Here is a 17,311-nt window from a genome sequence, read left to right as displayed (position 1 = left end):
GGAGTTTGTAGGGGCACACACAGTGACTGCACCCTGCCCTTAGGGCTAGAAAGGCTACCATAGGGGTGACTTACAGTGACCTGGTATAGTGACCAGCGGTGAAAGAGTGCATGCATCTTTTCACGCAGGCTGCTAATGGCAGGTCTGCAAACAAAGGTTGCATGGGCTCCTATGGATGGCATAATACATGCTGCAGCCCATGGGGGGACCCCTGGTGTACCAATGCCCTGGATACCTAATTACCATATACTATGGATTTACAGGGGTACACCAGTATGCCAACTGTGGGATGTAAAGAACACCAAGACATCCACATTTAGAGGAGAGAGCACAATCTCTGGGGTCCTAGTTACCAGGATCCCAGTGAAAAACAGTCTAAGCACACTGACAACAGGCAAAATGTGGGAGTAACTATGCCAGAAAGAGGGACTTTCCTACAGCTCCCCTGCTGCTGTGACTGAAGATCCTCCCAAAGGGGCAGCCTATTCAGAGGATCAATGCTCATTTTCAGAAGCTCGGAATACCAGACTCTCCTTGCCCAGTCTGGAGCCACAAGGATTACTTGGGTCCAGTCGCTCTAGATCTTTTTGAGAACTCTGGGCATGAGTGGTATGAGCGGAAAGAAGCAGAGGAGGCCTGAGCTCCACTCGTGACGAAAAGCCTCGCCGGGCGACTGCCGACTGGACACTCCAACACGCAATACTGCTGACATCGCACATTCTCTTCAGAGGCAAATAGAACTAACCTAGGCTCTCCCCACTGCTGAAAAAGACCTTGCACCACCTGTGTATGGAGATGCCACTCATGATGCTTGGCATCAATGGCTGAGTTTGTTTGCCCTGGCATTCAGAGAACCTGCCAGGTATTGAACCACCAGGGTTATGCCCTGCTGTTCCAGCCACATCCAGAGATGCAGGGTCTCCTGACAAATGGTCCATGACCCCTCCCCGCCTTGCTTGTTGCAGTACTACATGATGGTGGTGTTTCCTTAAACACCTGCACCACCTTCCCCTTGACAGAGGGAAGAAATGCCTTCAATGCTAGTCGGATCGCCCAGAGCTCCAACATGTTGATGTGGAGTCTGGATTCCACCAGAGTCCTCTGATCTCCACCTCTCACAGATGGCCGCCCCACCCCAGAAGTGAAGCATCTGTCACTACTGTAAGGTCTGGTTGAGGAAGGGAGAAGAGTCTGCCTCTGACTCAATTGCGGTTCGTAATCCACCACTGCAGGTCTTTTGCAGTTCTCTCTGAGATCTGGACCACGTTGGAGAGATTTCCCTGATGTTGCGCCCACTGGAACTTCAGGTCCCACTGCAGAGCCCACATACGCCATCTGGCATGTTTTACCAGCAGGATGCAGGAGGCCATGAGGCCCAGCAGCCTCAGAGACAGTTTCACGAAAACCCAGGATAGAGACCGAAACATCGGTATCATAGCCTGAATATCCTGGACTTGCTCCTCACGAGGGTAAGGCTAAAACTGATGTGTCCAAAACAGTTCCTATGAAAGAGAGAGTCTGAGAAGGAGTCAGGTGTGACTTCGGCACGTTTATAGTGAACCCCAGCGAAAGCAGGAGGTTCGCCGTAGTCTGGAGGTGGGAAAAGACTGACCTGACCTGCGCAGATGAGCTGCGACCACCGCCATCACCTTGGTGAACACCTGAGGGGCACTGGTAAGGCCAAATGACGGCACGGTGAACTGAAAGTGTTTGTGGCCTATCTTGAACTGCAGGTAATGCCTGTGGGCAGGCAGGATGGGAATATGAGAATATGCATCCTGTAAGTCCAGCGCTACCAACCAGTCATAGCGGGAATAACAACCACTGCGTACTTCTGATATCAGAACCCTTTCTATGGCTCTCTAGGCCAAGAGAGCGGTAATTTCCCCTCAGAGCAGTGACAATGATTCTCCGCCAGCCGTTCAAATGCTGGAGGTATGGGAGGAGGAAAGGATTGGAAAGGAAGGGTATAGCCCTTCCTGAGGATCTGTAATACCCATGCGTCCGATGTTATGGACTGACATTACAGGAAATGATGGTGTATTCTCCATCCAACTGGGCCAGCAAGGTCCTCCAGAGCAAAAGTAGGAGGGCTTTGAGGCTGCAGCTGCCAGGGGCTAGGTGGCAGATGACTTCTGGCCTGCAGACCCTCTAGGTCTGAAGGAAGTGTGCCCATGTCCTTGCATAGCTTAGGTTGGTTGCATAGGACGGTGGCTGGCATAGGGCTGGTGCAGTACCATGCCCCTTCGGTAGCCATGAAAGGCAGACTGTGGACAAGGGGTCACCAAGAGGCCCAAGGACTTGGCCATAGCCCAAAATTCCTTAAAGCATCCCAGCACTGAGTCTACCTTCTTGTCAAACAAGCCAGTGCCATTGAAAGGCATGTCCATCAGGTTTGCCTGGAAATCCCCTGAAAAAACAGATGTCCTCAGCCAGGCGTGGCGCCGTAAGGCCACTGTTAATGCAACCACTTTGCCTAGCGAGTCAGTCGTATCTAAGCCACACTGTAGGGAGCTGGGTACTGGTTGTGGTACCCCCTCACGTTTTGCTCGGTTTTTAGATGCGATGCAACTTTGACTGAGGTGCACTGGGTTCCTGCTAACTGGGTCCCCAGTGCCAGTCTCCCTTCCTTAAAATAAGACACCTGGTCACTTGATCCCCAAGTGACCAGGCCCTTCAGCCCCCTGTAAGTCCCTAATAAATGGTACCCCTGGTACCTAGGGCATGAGTACTGAAGAGGGCACCTCAGAACTGCAGCACAACTTGTGCCACTCTGAGGGACCCAGCATCAGCTTAGACAGCCATTGCAGGTTGCTTGACAAGGTGCTTCCAAAATTGAAAACACATCCTGTGTAGAAAGCTGGCACTCTATATAGTACACTAAAATGAAGTATACTGTGCAGAGAGTCCAGCGTATCCTCAATTGGTATTGCAGAGGCAAAAATAGATAGGACTAATGCTCTATTTGTAGTAATGTGGGCGCGCAGTTAAGTTTATCCGAGGGTAGTGCTAAACATTTGTTGTACTCACAGAGGCAATAAAAGACACACACTTAATAAATCTGAGACCTATTTAAAAAAATAACAATTATGTTTATATATGATTCAAGCCCAAGAACTTCGCAATCAGGTAATTAGACTTTTAAGCATACTTTGCAGTTTCAAAAATCAACACAGTGCAATTTCTCAATGTTATCCTATAGAGGAAAACAATGTCAGCAAACACAGGATTAACAATGATTTACAAAGCTAATCTCAGGGAGTTAAGGTAAGTACTGGGCACTGATCAGAACCACATGAACTGTTCACACGAGCAGCACTGTGGCAGCCGGGTGCATAGGTGCAGTAAGGCGTGGGTGCCATGGTTCTCTATGGGGGTTGGACCTCGTGACAAACAGGATGCAGGCTCTGGCTAGGAAGCCAGACGGGGACAACAAGCAGAAAGGTAGTAGACTTGGGATGCTTATGGACGTAGGTGCATCTTTGGCTCTCTTTTCCTGAGCCCAGGGAGGACGGATGTAGGATGTCTTTAGGCATCAGGTTTTCACGTCTGGGAGCACTTGCGGTCAGGGGGGTGCTGTGTGTGGAGGATGTAGACGTTGTCAGGGTGTCCAGCAGGGGTGGACCCACAGTGGACTCTAGCTCTTAGAAACCAGGGGACGTCATTGGCACTAATGACCCATCTCAGGTGGGGGCAGGGTTCACAGTGCAGTGGTTGCTGGAGATGTCGGATTTTCTCTCTCCACAAGCCTGTAATAAAGGGGGCCTGCATGCAGGGGCTGTAGGCGTCTCCAGAGAGTCCAAGATGGGTGAGACCCCTCTGGACTCGGTCTCCGGGCAGCTGGGGACCCGCAGTGGCACCATTGGTTGGCTTAATCTTGGGTCGTGTACGTTGGGTGCAGAGGTCACTTCTGGTGTCAGGTTTCCGGGGTCCGGCAGCTGCAGAGTCTTTTCTTTAGAGTTTCTTCTTGCAGGGCAAGTCCACTGCCCATGGGAGACTTGAGTCTTTATTGAAAGCTGGACGAGTTGGCTTCTTGTGCAGGATCCTTCGAGGTCAGCAGGAAGGTCAGATGGGCTGGTTCCAGGTCAGCTGCTTCTTCTTTTCCTCTACTGCAGGTGCAACTCTTCTTTGTCCGAGTCTTAGGCTGTTGAAATCTGAGCTCTAGGGTTCAGGTGTGTCACCTAAATACTCAAGTTAGAGGTGTTACAGGGAATGTCAGATGGTAGCCAATGAGATGACCACCTTTAGAGTGACCAAACCTTTCTTATGACCACTTCGGCTGGGAAGTGGGCATAACCCTAACCCATATCATATCATGGGCCAAAGTAAGGCCTAATTACTTCAAAACAAGATGGAGGAATTTGATAAGTAGGGTCCACTTCAGATTGTCCACCTTAGGGGCCGGACTGACGTGAAGTGGGCACTCCTCCTAATGTAACTAATTTTCACGCCTGTGCTGCTGACAAAAGTGGGATCAGGCCAGTGGGGTTAGTCATCTCCACCATTTGGACAGACCTGGGTCGCATTACAAAGCGGCAAGGCCTTTGAAGCTCCCTGCCCTGGAAGAAAATAAGTTACTTACCTGTAACTGTAGTTCTCCAGTATTGGTATCTTTCATAGATTCACATGCTTGAATCATTCCCCGTCGTCGAAGTGGGAGTCCCACGGTACATAGAAAGCAATAAGTAGAGAAAAACCTCTCTTTTTTTTTTTTTTTTTTTCATTGAAGTCAATAGGAAAAAACATCTTCAATTGTAGAACTATCAACCTCTTTAGAAAGAGCCCAAACTTCAGCCAATCAGGCGCGACCACCCTCTTAGAACCCTCAGCACAGAGGCTCAGTCTGTCAGATTTCTCCGCACTAGTGTACACAGGAAAAAATTCCAGAAGGTGAGCCTCTCTGGGGAGGAGGGTGGGTCGCATGTGAATCTATGAAAGATACCAATACTGGAGAACTACAGTTACAGGTAAGTAACTTATTTTCTTCTCCAGTATTAGGGTATCTTTCATAGATTCACATGCTTGAATCAGAATAGTCAGCAGTAAATGGATAAATTATTATTTTCTTGTAGTACCAACAGAATGCATAAATATATTGCATGTTGACTGAATGTATATAAGCGATTAAATCTGCAAATTAAGAGCTAACCATTCCTAAGTACATGTAGTATTCATCCATTATATACAAATCTATATATAAACATTTATACATATACATATATATATATATTCCATGTAGCAAAGAAAAATATGAGTACCTCTAACTGCATATAAGAAGGATATACTCTAAATTACATATGAAATGAGACACAGAGGACGGAGGGTAAGGCTTATAGGCTCACCTTATGTGAACAAATTGCGCAAAACCGCTTGTCCTACCGCAGCATCCACCTTGTCCGTAGCTTCCAGGCAGTAATGCTGGGTGAAAGTATGAGGACGTGTCCATGTCGCTGCCTTGCAGATTTGGTCCAAAGGAATTCCAGCGAACAGAGCCGTGGAAGTGGAAACTGCTCTAGTGGAGTGCGCCCGGACCTTAGATGATAATGGCTTTCCCGCCAACTGGTGGGTCAACTGAATGGCAGCAGAAATCCAACGCGCTATAGTTTGTTTAGTAACTGCGCTACCACGATTGACCTTTGCAAAGCTGATAAACAACTGTTCAGATTTACGGAAAGCAGCTGTTCTATCTATATAGAACTTTAAACAGCGCTTAATGTCTAACGAATGCAGAGCTCGTTCAGCTGCCGTTTGAGGATTTGGAAAAAATGTTCGCAGAACTACTGGTTCGTTTAAGTGAAAAGATGATGGAACTTTAGGTATAAACCTTGGATTTGTTCTTAAAATGACCACCTCCGGCTTGAATTGAAGGAAAGGCGGAGAAATTGTAAATGCCTGGATATCACTGACTCTTCTTGCCGATGTCAAGGCTAAAAGAAGGGCCGTTTTAAAAGAAACGAACTTCAAATCCACTCTATGAATAGGCTCGAACGGATGTTTCATTAATTGGGAGAGCACAATGTTCAGATGCCATTGTGGTGCAGGACGGTGAATTGGTGGATATTTTCTGAACAAACCTTTAAGAAATTGTTTGATTATTCTGGCAGACCATAGTGAAGGTGACTGAGGGGTCCGTCTGTAACGAGATATGGCAGCCAAATGCACTTTAATCGATGAATGCGAAAGACCGGATTTGGCCAAATGTAGTAAATATGGCAAAATCTGTTCAGGGGATGATGACAGAGGATGGATGCTGGAAGCAGCGCACCACAAACAAAACCTCTTCCACTTGAATTTGTATGTGCGATTTGTAGACTGGGCTCTGGCACAGGCAAGTATCTCTCTGCACTCCGGAGGAATATTCAAACCATCAAATTCATAGAATTCAGGAGCCAGGCTGATAAACGAAGAGATGTCGGGTTGGGATGACGAACCTGACCCTGGCTCATTGTTAGCAGATCCGGAATTGCCTTCAGCCGAATGTGAGGTTGTTCCGATAGCAATAGAAGTTCTGTGAACCAGAACTGGCGTGGCCATCTTGGAGCGATTAGAAGAATCCTGCATCGTTCCCTCTTCATCTTTAGCAGAAGTCTCGGGATGAGTGGAAGCGGGGGAAAAGCGTATGCATAAATCCCTGACCATCTGATCAAAAACGCATTCCTTCTCGAACCCCTCTGCGGATGCCAGCTTGCGAAGTGTCGGCATTTCTTGTTGTCCTTGGTCGCGAATAGATCTATGGTGGGCTTGCCCCAAAGGTGAAAGAGATTGTCGAGAACCGACTGATTGATTTCCCACTCGTGGCAGCTGGTTCGACTCCTGCTCAAGGCATCTGCCCAGATGTTGGTGATCCCTGGGAGATGTTCTGCTCGGATGGTGATTCCATGCTGAGTTACCCAATGCCACAGCTCCTGTGCCTCCAGGGATAATGCTCGAGATCTTGTGCCTCCTTGTTTGTTGATATAGTGCATGACCGTGGTGTTGTCTGTCCTTATCAACACTGAGGAGTCTTTGATGTTCATGAGGAAGGACTTGAGTGCCAAAAACACCGCTCTGAGCTCTAATACGTTTATGTGGAGAGTTGATTCTTGCATAGACCATTTTCCCCTCACGGAAAGATCCTGTAAATGAGCACCCCATCCCTCCAGGGATGCGTCCGTTGTTACTATGTGCATGGTCCTGTCCTTCAGAAATGACAGCCCGTCTGAGACTAGGGGAGTTTCTTTCCACCACGTGAAAGCCTGTTTCGCTGCAGGGGGGATTTGTACTAGCTCGTCGAAAGAGCCTTCTGTCTGTTTCCACTGGTTGTCTAGTTGTTGTTGAAGAGTCCTCATGTGGAGGCGACAGTTCTTTATCAATGGAATGCATGACAATAGTATCCCTAGAAAAGACTTGTAAGTCCGCACTGAAACGGACCTTCTTCTGCTGAGCCGAGCTGCTAAGTTTCGAAGTCTCTGTCTTCTGTCCTGTGAAGGAAAGGCTTTTGCTTGTAAAGTGTCCAAGATGGCTCCTAGAACCGTGATGTTCTGAGTGGGTTCTGTGTGAGACTTGGGGTAGTTGACCGACAAACCCAAAGCTCCGAAAAGGGAGAGACATGTTTCCGTATCTCTGGCAGCCTTCGACGCTGTACGTGCTTTTATTAGCCAGTCGTCCAGGTAAGGGAAGACCTGTACCAATAATTGTCTGAGGTGGGCTGCCACTGGCGCCAAAACCTTGGTGAACACTCTTGGAGCCGACTTGAGGCCAAATGGAAGTACTCTGAACTGGTAGTGAATGCCTGCGACCCTGAACCGCAAGAATTTCCGATGATTGGGGTGAATTGGAATGTGAAAATATGCGTCCTGAAGATCTAGCGAGGTCATAAAATCCCCTCGATTGAGGAGGCTCAGAACGTCTTGAAGAGAGATCATGCGAAAAGATTGCTTCTTGAGGTATTTGTTGAGCGATCGAAGATCGAGAATAGGTCTCCAATCTCCGTTCTTCTTCCGGATAAGGAAAAAACGGGAGTAAAAACCTATTCCTCTCTGATTTCTTGGTACGATCTCTATTGCTCCCTTGCTCATTAAGATAGCAATCTGTTCCATAAGCTCGTTGAGTTAGGCTGGCGGGGGGCCTCCTGGCGGTACTTGAGGAGGAGACTGGTTGAATTCTAGTGTATGCCCCCGCTTGATAATATCCAAAACCCATCTGTCTGTTGTTATTTTGGACCATTGATGCAGAAACCCGGAAATTGTGCCCCCTATACGAGTGTTGGTGCAGGGGCTGGGTGCAGGCATTTGATGAGGGTCACTGTTTTCTAGTCGTATCCTTGGGTCTGAAAGCAGATTTTCCTCTTGTTTGCTGTCTGAAGCGAGCCGATGTTTGCTGGCGAAAGGAATGCTGTTGTTGCTGGCCATACGTTGAGCGATATTGGCCTTGGTAAGAGGAGTACGGTCTATATTGTTGAAAGCCTCCTCTGTGAGAAAAAGTACCTCTCCCTCTCGCTCCTCGAAAGGGTTGCCTCTTGTACTGAAGCGCCGCAAGTGATCTGGCTGTTTCAGTGTCTGACTTGATCGACTGCAATGCATCGTCGACATGTTTTCCAAATAAAAGTTCTCCATCATATGGCATGTCTAGAACTTTCAACTGAACTTCTGGCCTAAAAGAGGTAGCCTTTAGCCACCCTTGGCATCTGAGAACCGCAGCACCGGCCAATTGTCTAAAACCTGTGGAAGAGACATCAATGGCAGAGTCTATGATTTCGGCCGAAATCTTTTCTCCTTCTTGAAGAATTCTGCGTGCTTCTGCTCTACTGGATTCAGGTATCATGTCAATGAATTGTGACATGTCAGACCACATCTGACGATCGTATCTCCCCAGTATTGCTAGAGAGTTGGCGGCTCTAACAGTGGTGGCAGCCATGGTTGAATTTTTTTTACCTATGGAGTCCAGACGCCGTCCTTCCTTGTCTGGAGGTGCGGTCAGAGAAGCTGACGGATTCCTGGATCTTCTCTGTGCTGCTTGGGAGATAACCGAATCCGGTTTAGGGTGGCTGATTAGACATGCTGGGGAGTTGTCAGGTGCCTTATATTTCTTTTCTAGCCTGGGCAAGACTGCAGGAATGGAGGACGGAGTCTGCATGACCTTTAAGCCTTCTTCCCAGATGAAGTCGACAATGGGAATGGCCCTCACTGATTTTCTTGTGTCCTCTTTAAAGTCATAAAGAAAACAATCTGATTGTTTAGACGTAATCGGTAGCTGGAATCTCTTGGCAGCTCTCTCCATGACAGAATGGAAACCTCCAATGTCCTGCGGAGGAGAGTCCACCGGCGGTGGTGTAGATGGAGATGGAGTCTGAATCTGGTACTCATCCCATTCCGGTATTAAAGAGTCTGAATCTTGTATCTCCCCTTCTTCCCGTTCCTCTTCGGATGACGATGAGCCAATGCTCTGAACAGAAGGAGGTACTGTGATAGGGTCTGGAAATGTGGAAGGTCTAGCCGGAGTGGACACTGGTGTCTGCTGAGGTTGCACCGGTGTGGAAGAACCAGGCGGTGGAAACCTTGCATAATAGTCCTGCATCATTTGCTGAAGGTTGTTAATTAATGATACCGGCATATGTACTGTCTCTTCTGATTGCTCGAAATGTCCCTGATCCTGTTGGTGGGAAAATTGCTGAAGATCCTCCTCATCATCCTCTTCTTGGCATTTTATACGTAGTTCGGACGGACTACGCGCTACCGGGAAAAATCCGTCATCCGAGTATCCATCGCCATCATCATCATCATCCGCAAAAAGATGCTGCGGAGGGACGGGTGTAACCTTGCTGGGCGATGTATGCGATGGTTGTAATATAGAGGACCTTACTTGTACAGGCAAAATCCTTTGCGGAAGGTAAGGTGATGTTCCAGGAAAATGACCCGTCGACGGAGCTGTCGTCGACGGAGTGGGCGTCGACGGAGCGGGCGTCGACGGAGCAGGCGTCGACGGGACCGTCGGTGTAGTTGGTGGTATCATCGTCGACGAAGTAGTCGTCGACGAAGCCAATGTCACTGCGTCACCCGTCGACGGGGTTGACAACGACGGAGTTTTCACTATCCGGTGCGTCGACGGAATCTTCGTCGGCGAAAGCGACGGCGACCTCCTGAACCTCTTCGTCGATGAATGTGTCGATGGTAAAGATTTTAACTTCTTACCCGTCGACGGTTTCTTAATGATCTTTAAGCTGTGCGACGACGACGGACCATACTTAAGGCTCACCGATGTTATCGTCGTAGACGACAGCGGAGATGAAGTCACTATCATCGGAGACGGAGGGGCTGTAAACGTAGCCGTCATCGTAGTCGTCGTCACCGGTAGAGCTGTCGTCGACGGAGCGCTCGTCGACGGTGTCGTCGACGGTGTCGATTTTTGGGACGTCGACGGAGGCAGAGAACTGGAAGGCTTTTTAAGCTTCTTTGAAGAAGAAGCAGGTGTTGATGGTTCTGAGTGAACCCTGCCACTTGCTACCTTAGATGTTGAAGGTAGATCCCCGGTGTCTTTAAAAGCATGCAGCTTCTTGGCTGACTTAGTGCTTGTAGGGGATAGGCTCTCCACAGACCTCTTTCTTTTCTTTGAGGTCACTGTGTCACTGTCTTCTTCGGAAAGAGCTTCTCTTGCCTTCTTTTTCTGGAGCCAAAGTAGGAGCCTGGCTTCTCTGTCCCTCAGAGTCTTATTAGGAAAGGTCCTGCAGATCTTACAGTCCTTGACCTTATGCTCTGGATGTAAGCCATAGATACATTCCTTGTGAGGGTCCTCACAATGAAGTCTCAATTTGCCACAGGTCCCACAAGGTCTAAAAAGGCCCTTTCTTGTAGACATGATGGAAAAAAGTCTTGAAGAAAAACTGAATTGAAATTCTCTAAAGATTTCTCTTGAAGAGATGGAAAACTGAGCAGAGCTCAGGGAGACTCCCTTACACATGACGTGCGGTAGAAAATCTGACAGACTGAGCCTCTGTGCTGAGAGTTCTAAGAGGGTGGTCGCGCCTGATTGGCTGAAGTTTGGGCTCTTTCTAAAGAGGCTGATAGTTCTACAATTGAAGATGTTTTTCCTATTGACTTCAATGAAAAAAAAAAAAAAAAAAAAAAAGAGAGGTTTTTCTCTACTTATTGCTTTCTATGTACCGTGGGACTCCCACTTCGACGACGGGGAATGATTCAAGCATGTGAATCTATGAAAGATACCCTAATACTGGAGAATGTCCATCCTGCCTGAGAGAGGAGGTCACACCTCTGCCCAGTGCAAGTTTGTCTCAGGCCCTCGAAAGCGCTGGCTCTCATTTTGGGGGGCCAGAAACAAGTCTGTGGTGGCTGAACTGGTCAGGACCAGTCAGTCAACACTCTAGTAGTTGGTAGGTTTTTAGGGGGCATCTCGAAGGTGCACTCCGTGTGCATTTTTTAATAAATCAGTCACTGGCTTGGGAGGTCACTTGACCACCTCCAAGGCTCAAAAGGGGGTTGGCAGCCAATCTTGCAGCTCAGCGTACCCACAAAGGTGTCATTTAAGAGGCTCAGTGGCCCTCACCAGGGCTTTGTTTACAGAATGCTGTACTCCAACGTCAAACATGTTCACTAGGTCCTGCTCCAAAGACCCCTCAGGGTCATCATAATATCCCTCCATATTATCATCATAGCACTCTGACATTCTCAGATTCTGTGCAGCAGCGCTATAAAAACCTTAGGAGGGTGATAGGACCAAAGGGCAGAAGGAGGAGACAGTCAGTACACCAATCAGGAACAATTCAGAGGGAGCAGGTACATCTTACTCCAACTGCAGGTCAGGTTCAACCATGTGGAATGGTTGTAAAGCACTTAAAATGTGGAGGGAGAACCTACTATCAAACTCTAGGCAGAGCCTATGATCATTTTCCAACACTGTGGGATAATCAAAACCACCTGGGCGTATATAGGGAGCCAAACTCAGTGCTGAGGCAAGACAGGAGAATACATGCGTCTCACCGCATTTATTCATTGTTTGTCAGTGTGACATAATGCCAAAATAGCTGTTGTGCATGCGTGCGGGTCACCAAATCATTTTTACAGAAAGAGGACTGTGCAACAATCAGCTGTGCGTCTTCGTTCCACTTCTCCCACTCCATAGCTATAAAGGCAGGGGAGGCATGCCACCCTGCCAGAAAGAATAACGCTCCCTTCTTTCATCTGCACATAAAAGCGTGTGGAGCACCTCAGCAGTACCCTGATAAGAAATGTGTTAGATAAAATATATACATGGGCACAATATAAAGCGCACACAACATACAACGCCAAATAGCAATATTAGTAAAGATAGTCCAAAAGTACTTAACTGGCTGCGAAACAGCAGAGAAAGAGAAGCTGTACGGCTGCAAGAGGGTTATATAAAGCTGGGTCTCTATGGTTAATCATGTGGGTAGTAGGAGGTCATGGGAAATATGGTGTTATAAAAAGGTGTTATAAAAAGTTTTAATATGATTGACTGCTAAAATATGAAGAGTAAAGAAAGAGAAGCATAATCAGAACCTTCGGTCCTTACATAGAATTGTAAGAAAACATTTGTAGTTTTTCAGAACAATATACCATTGAGAACAGTGTTGGAAGTGAGGCACTCACACCAGGGAGAGCTTTTGATTCTGTTATGGAGGCAGATCTGTCCCAAGTACCAGATACTTAATGGTCCTCATGATGTAGGCCTTATTCGTAGTACTACACCAGTCCAAATTACATTAAAGGAAGGTGCTATCTTACCTAGAGTGAGACAGTATCCTCTTTTTAAAGGAAGCAGGTGAGGCCATCACCCCTACTATACAAGCATTGCTAGAGAAAGGAGTAATTTACCCTAGAATGTGTCCTTGTAACACTGGTTATGGAGTCTCATGGTACTTGGCGCATGGTTTAAGACCTGCACTCCGCCCTGAATGATTTAGTGATACCAGCATTTCCAATTGTTCCTGACCCATCATTTTGAGGACATTGAAGGGAAAGCTATTGACTATAACAGTATTAATATGGCTACTCTTCAAAAACTCTCCATGGTGACCTCTTGTTGAAAGGACGGATATAATTGGATTTAAGGCACACAAAAACAGTTTATTTAGGTCCCAAATTTCTCTTATTGATAAAAGTATTGTTGACTCTTACTGGCAAGGGCACACCTGAGCTGCGGTTGTGGACATCAAATCATGTAACCAGCTTTCTTGGATTTTATCAAGCTATGTGCAGATCTCCCACTTGGGGTCTAGCTACCTATACCAACAATGTTCACCTCTTTGTTCATGAATCTGAAAGGTGTGCTCTTGCAGTCCTTACCCAGCTGGATGGCAGACAAAAAAAACACATATATATATCCATTATATATATATATGTATATATATATATATATATATATATATATATATATATATATATATATATATATATATGCATGCACATTTCTTTGACGCCTTAGATACAAGCATTAAAAATGCCTTTGTAAGATGAAGTACCACAGACGCATACAGTACAGCATATTTTTTAAGCTAATCAAGGCTGCTAAGTTCTTCCCTAAATAGATGTTTCAGAGGAAGGTACCCAACAATGACCAGAAGGTCCACCCCGTGACAACTAGCCAACAACTTCATATTTGTAACTATGCCCTGAAAGGATCCTAATTTCGACGGACTTTTCTTTGTGAACAATGACTATTCCCACCAGGAGTCAAAATCAATGTCAGGAAGCCCTGATTCTACCTTACTGATGTCCCTCTGAATCCAGCATCAGGAGAAACATCATAGGCAATGTAAATGGAACAAGAGGGGGAAAAAAGACTTTCATTGTAAAAATAACCCCCTCCACCTCTGCTTTCTAACAATTATTCTTTAAAATACAGCAAGAAAGATATTTATTTTAATTTTAATTCTCTTTTCTCTCTCGAGTCTATCTTTTCTGCTTTTCTACAACAATGAATTCTTTAATTATAATATTTTCTCAGTACAAAGAGAACTTTCGTATAATAATGTGACCCGTAATGCCTATACTCAATGGTTAGATAATATATAGTATCTGCATATGTTAGACAGAAGTTCAGAAAGTCCTGTTTTGTGTCCTCCCTAATTTCTCATGCTAGTGGATCAGAGAGGCTATTTTCAACAAGATAAGTATCCCCAAGTACAGCCCTATGTTTATTACATGTTTATTTATTTAGGATTAAGTCCCAAATCCAGTTGAAACATTGTAAAGTAGCATGTTTCTTCGTTAATGCCACAAAACCTTATTGTTTAGCAGAAGCGTTATACATTCTCACAGACAGGACATCAAAGAAGAGATATCAAGTATGAAGACGTCAGGTCGTCTTACCACTGTAGACTGGATCCAGATGCTCCTAGATCTAGGTTTTCTAGGAGTAACATATCCGCCCACTGAGTGTAGCAGCTATTTAGTGAATCCTTTACCCCAGATTGTGTCCGTAGGCCAAGATTTAGAGTCACCGGATCAGTCTTTGCCCACGATCAAAGGCATTCCAGTATTGAATTCCGTTGTGGGGTTATATCATTATAGAAAGGTATTCAAGTTTTAAGTTCCGATTCTTTGTGTTCAGAGGGAACAGCACTATGGATGAGGGCCAAAGATATTGGTTGTAAGACTACAACAGATAACGCCGACATGCAGGGGGGCACTTCCAGCCTCGTGGACTATTACTGAAAGTGTGGAGAACTGCTGTATGCCCAGTTGCTAACAAACTGGGGTGGAATCTGCTCCATTATGACTTTGCACGCTCCAGCTTTGATCATTCCTGGAATTTATCGGACAGCTTTGTATGAACACCCTATCAGCCATCCAACAACTTTGCTGCATCACAATCAAAGGAAGAGAACTGCAGAATATTATGGTACGAGTATTTGGAGTGGCATTCCTCAGGATTACTGCTAGTTCAATGATACAGAGCTTTATTTTGGGAATATTCTGCTGTTTGTTCAGGCAAAAGCAACAGCTTGATGGTTGTGTAGGAAAGTGCCCCTTTTTGGCATGGTTACCCACCTCCACTTTTTGTCTGGTATCGATGCGGACTTGACTGAGAGTGTGCTGGGATCCTGCTAACCAGGCCCCAGCACCAGTGTCCTTTCCCACAATTGCCACCCCCTGGCACATAGTTAAGTCCCTTGTAAAAGGTACCCACGGGACCAACAGCCCTGTGGCCAGGGAAGGATGCCCAGGGCGGCAGCATGTCTTAGGCCACCCTGGGGGACCCCTCACCAAGCCCATGCACACTGCCAGTGCAGCTTGTGTGTGCTGGTGGGGAGAAAAAGACAAAGTCGACATGGAACCCCTCTCAAGGTGCCATGCCCACAATCCACTGCCTGTGACATAGGTAAGTCACCCCTCTAGCAGGCCTTACAGCCCTAAGGCAGGGTGCACTATACCACAGGTGAGGGCATAGCTTCATGAGCAATATGCCCCTAGAGTGACTAAGTCCATTCCTAGACATTGTAAGTACAGTGTGGCCCTATAAAGAACATGGGCTGGGAGTTTGTCATTATGAACTCCACAGCTCCATGATGGCTCCACTGAAGTTTCAGAAGTTTAGTATCAAACTTCTCAGCACAATAAACCCACACTGAGTTGGATTTATTGAAAAATGCACCCAGAGGGCATCTTAGACATGCCCCCTCTATTTCAGCCAAACTTCTAGTGCAGGACTGACCGGTCTGTGCAAGCCTGCCACTTTCAGATGAGTTTCTGACCACATAGGGTGAGAGCATTTATACTCTCTGCGGCCAGAAACAAAGCCTGCACTGGGTGGAGGTGCTTCACATCTCCCTCCTGCAGGAACTGTAACACCTGGTGGTGAGCCTCAAAGGCTCAGGCCTCTTGTTACAGTGCCCCAGGACACTCCAGCTAGTGGAGATGCAGGCCCCCGGACAAAGACCCACTTTTGGTGGCAAGTCAGAAGGGAAAACAAGGAGGGGTGACCACTTCACCTGGGACCAACCCTAAGGTGTCCAGAACTGAAGGGAATCCTTCCTTGCAACATCCTCCATCTTGGTTGGAGGACAGGGACCAATGGGTTTAGGTCTGTGTCCCCCTCCCCAAAGAGAGTGGACACCAGAAGGGTATAGTTACCCCGGGGACAGTAGCCATTTGCTACTGCACCCGGACTGCTGCAACACCCTTAAATCCAGGATTTAAGGGCTGCCCTGAACCCAACTGTCAGATTCCTGCCGGCCTCAAGAAGAAGAAAGAAGAAGGACTGCTAACCTGACCCCCAGCAGAGAGGACTGAAGACACCAACTGATTTGGCCCCAGGCCTCCTGGCCTGTTTCCATCTTCTGAAGCCCTGCTACAAAAAGGCAACAAATCTTACAGGACCACCAACCTCTTAAAAGCCTCAAGAGGACTGCCTGCATTCCAGAGGACCAAGATCTCCTGTGGCCAGTGGTCCTGTCCAGAAAGAAATTCCAGCAAAAGGCTCCTGAACTGCCCCGGATCCGCAAGTCCTGCCCACTGTGCACCTGATGCCCACGGCCCGTGTCCAGGTGGTCCAACTAACTACAGTTAGTCCCCAAGTGATTTTAAGTTACTGTCCATCCTGGGCAGATCCTTCCTGTCCAACACGGCGACGCTTGCAGCCTAAGTCTGGAGGCCCCCCTTACAGCGAGAGAACCAGACGAAGATTCCCAACTCCCAAAGGTACCCCCGCACCGGCAGCCCCCAGGCCTTGGGGAATCCAACCACAGGTCCAGCAACATCCAGCAGGCGACCCTCCTCCTTGTTCAGCCTGTGGTTTTCCAGAACTGACCCCCCTGGACCTCGTCTGCAGCATCTTTGGGATCCCAGGGGTCCACCTATTGAAAAGCATTGGGAGCCCGACACTGTGTATGCTCCCTGCACCCGGTCGCCCATGTGCCGCTGAGGGTGTGTGTTTGATGCTGATCTGTACTTACCTCAAAACTGTACTAACTTTTCTTCCCCCCAGAACTGTTTCTAAAAATAGCTTTGTCAAATTTTAAAACAGATATTTGCTATTTTCTTGAAAACCATTGAACTTGCCAAAATGAAACAAAACGGTGCTGATATATATGTTTGATACTTACTTACAAATGTACTTAACTGCGAATTGAATCTTGTGGTTCTAAAAATAAATAAAAATATTTTTGCCATATAAAAACAATTGGACTGGAGTTAGTCACTGAGTATGTGCTTAATTTATTGCCTGTGTGTGTATAACAAATGCTTTGCACTACCCTCTGATAAGCTTAACTGCTTAACCACACTATCAAAAAAGAGAGCATTAGTATTATCTACTTTAGCCACTGTTAAGCCTCTGGGGAACCCCTGGACTCTAT

This window comes from Pleurodeles waltl, chromosome 12, assembly GCF_031143425.1.
Source record: "Pleurodeles waltl isolate 20211129_DDA chromosome 12, aPleWal1.hap1.20221129, whole genome shotgun sequence".
In the NCBI taxonomy this organism is placed as follows: domain Eukaryota; kingdom Metazoa; phylum Chordata; class Amphibia; order Caudata; family Salamandridae; genus Pleurodeles; species Pleurodeles waltl.
The sequence above is the reverse complement of the archived record's forward strand: the minus strand, read 5'-3'. Positions refer to the sequence as shown.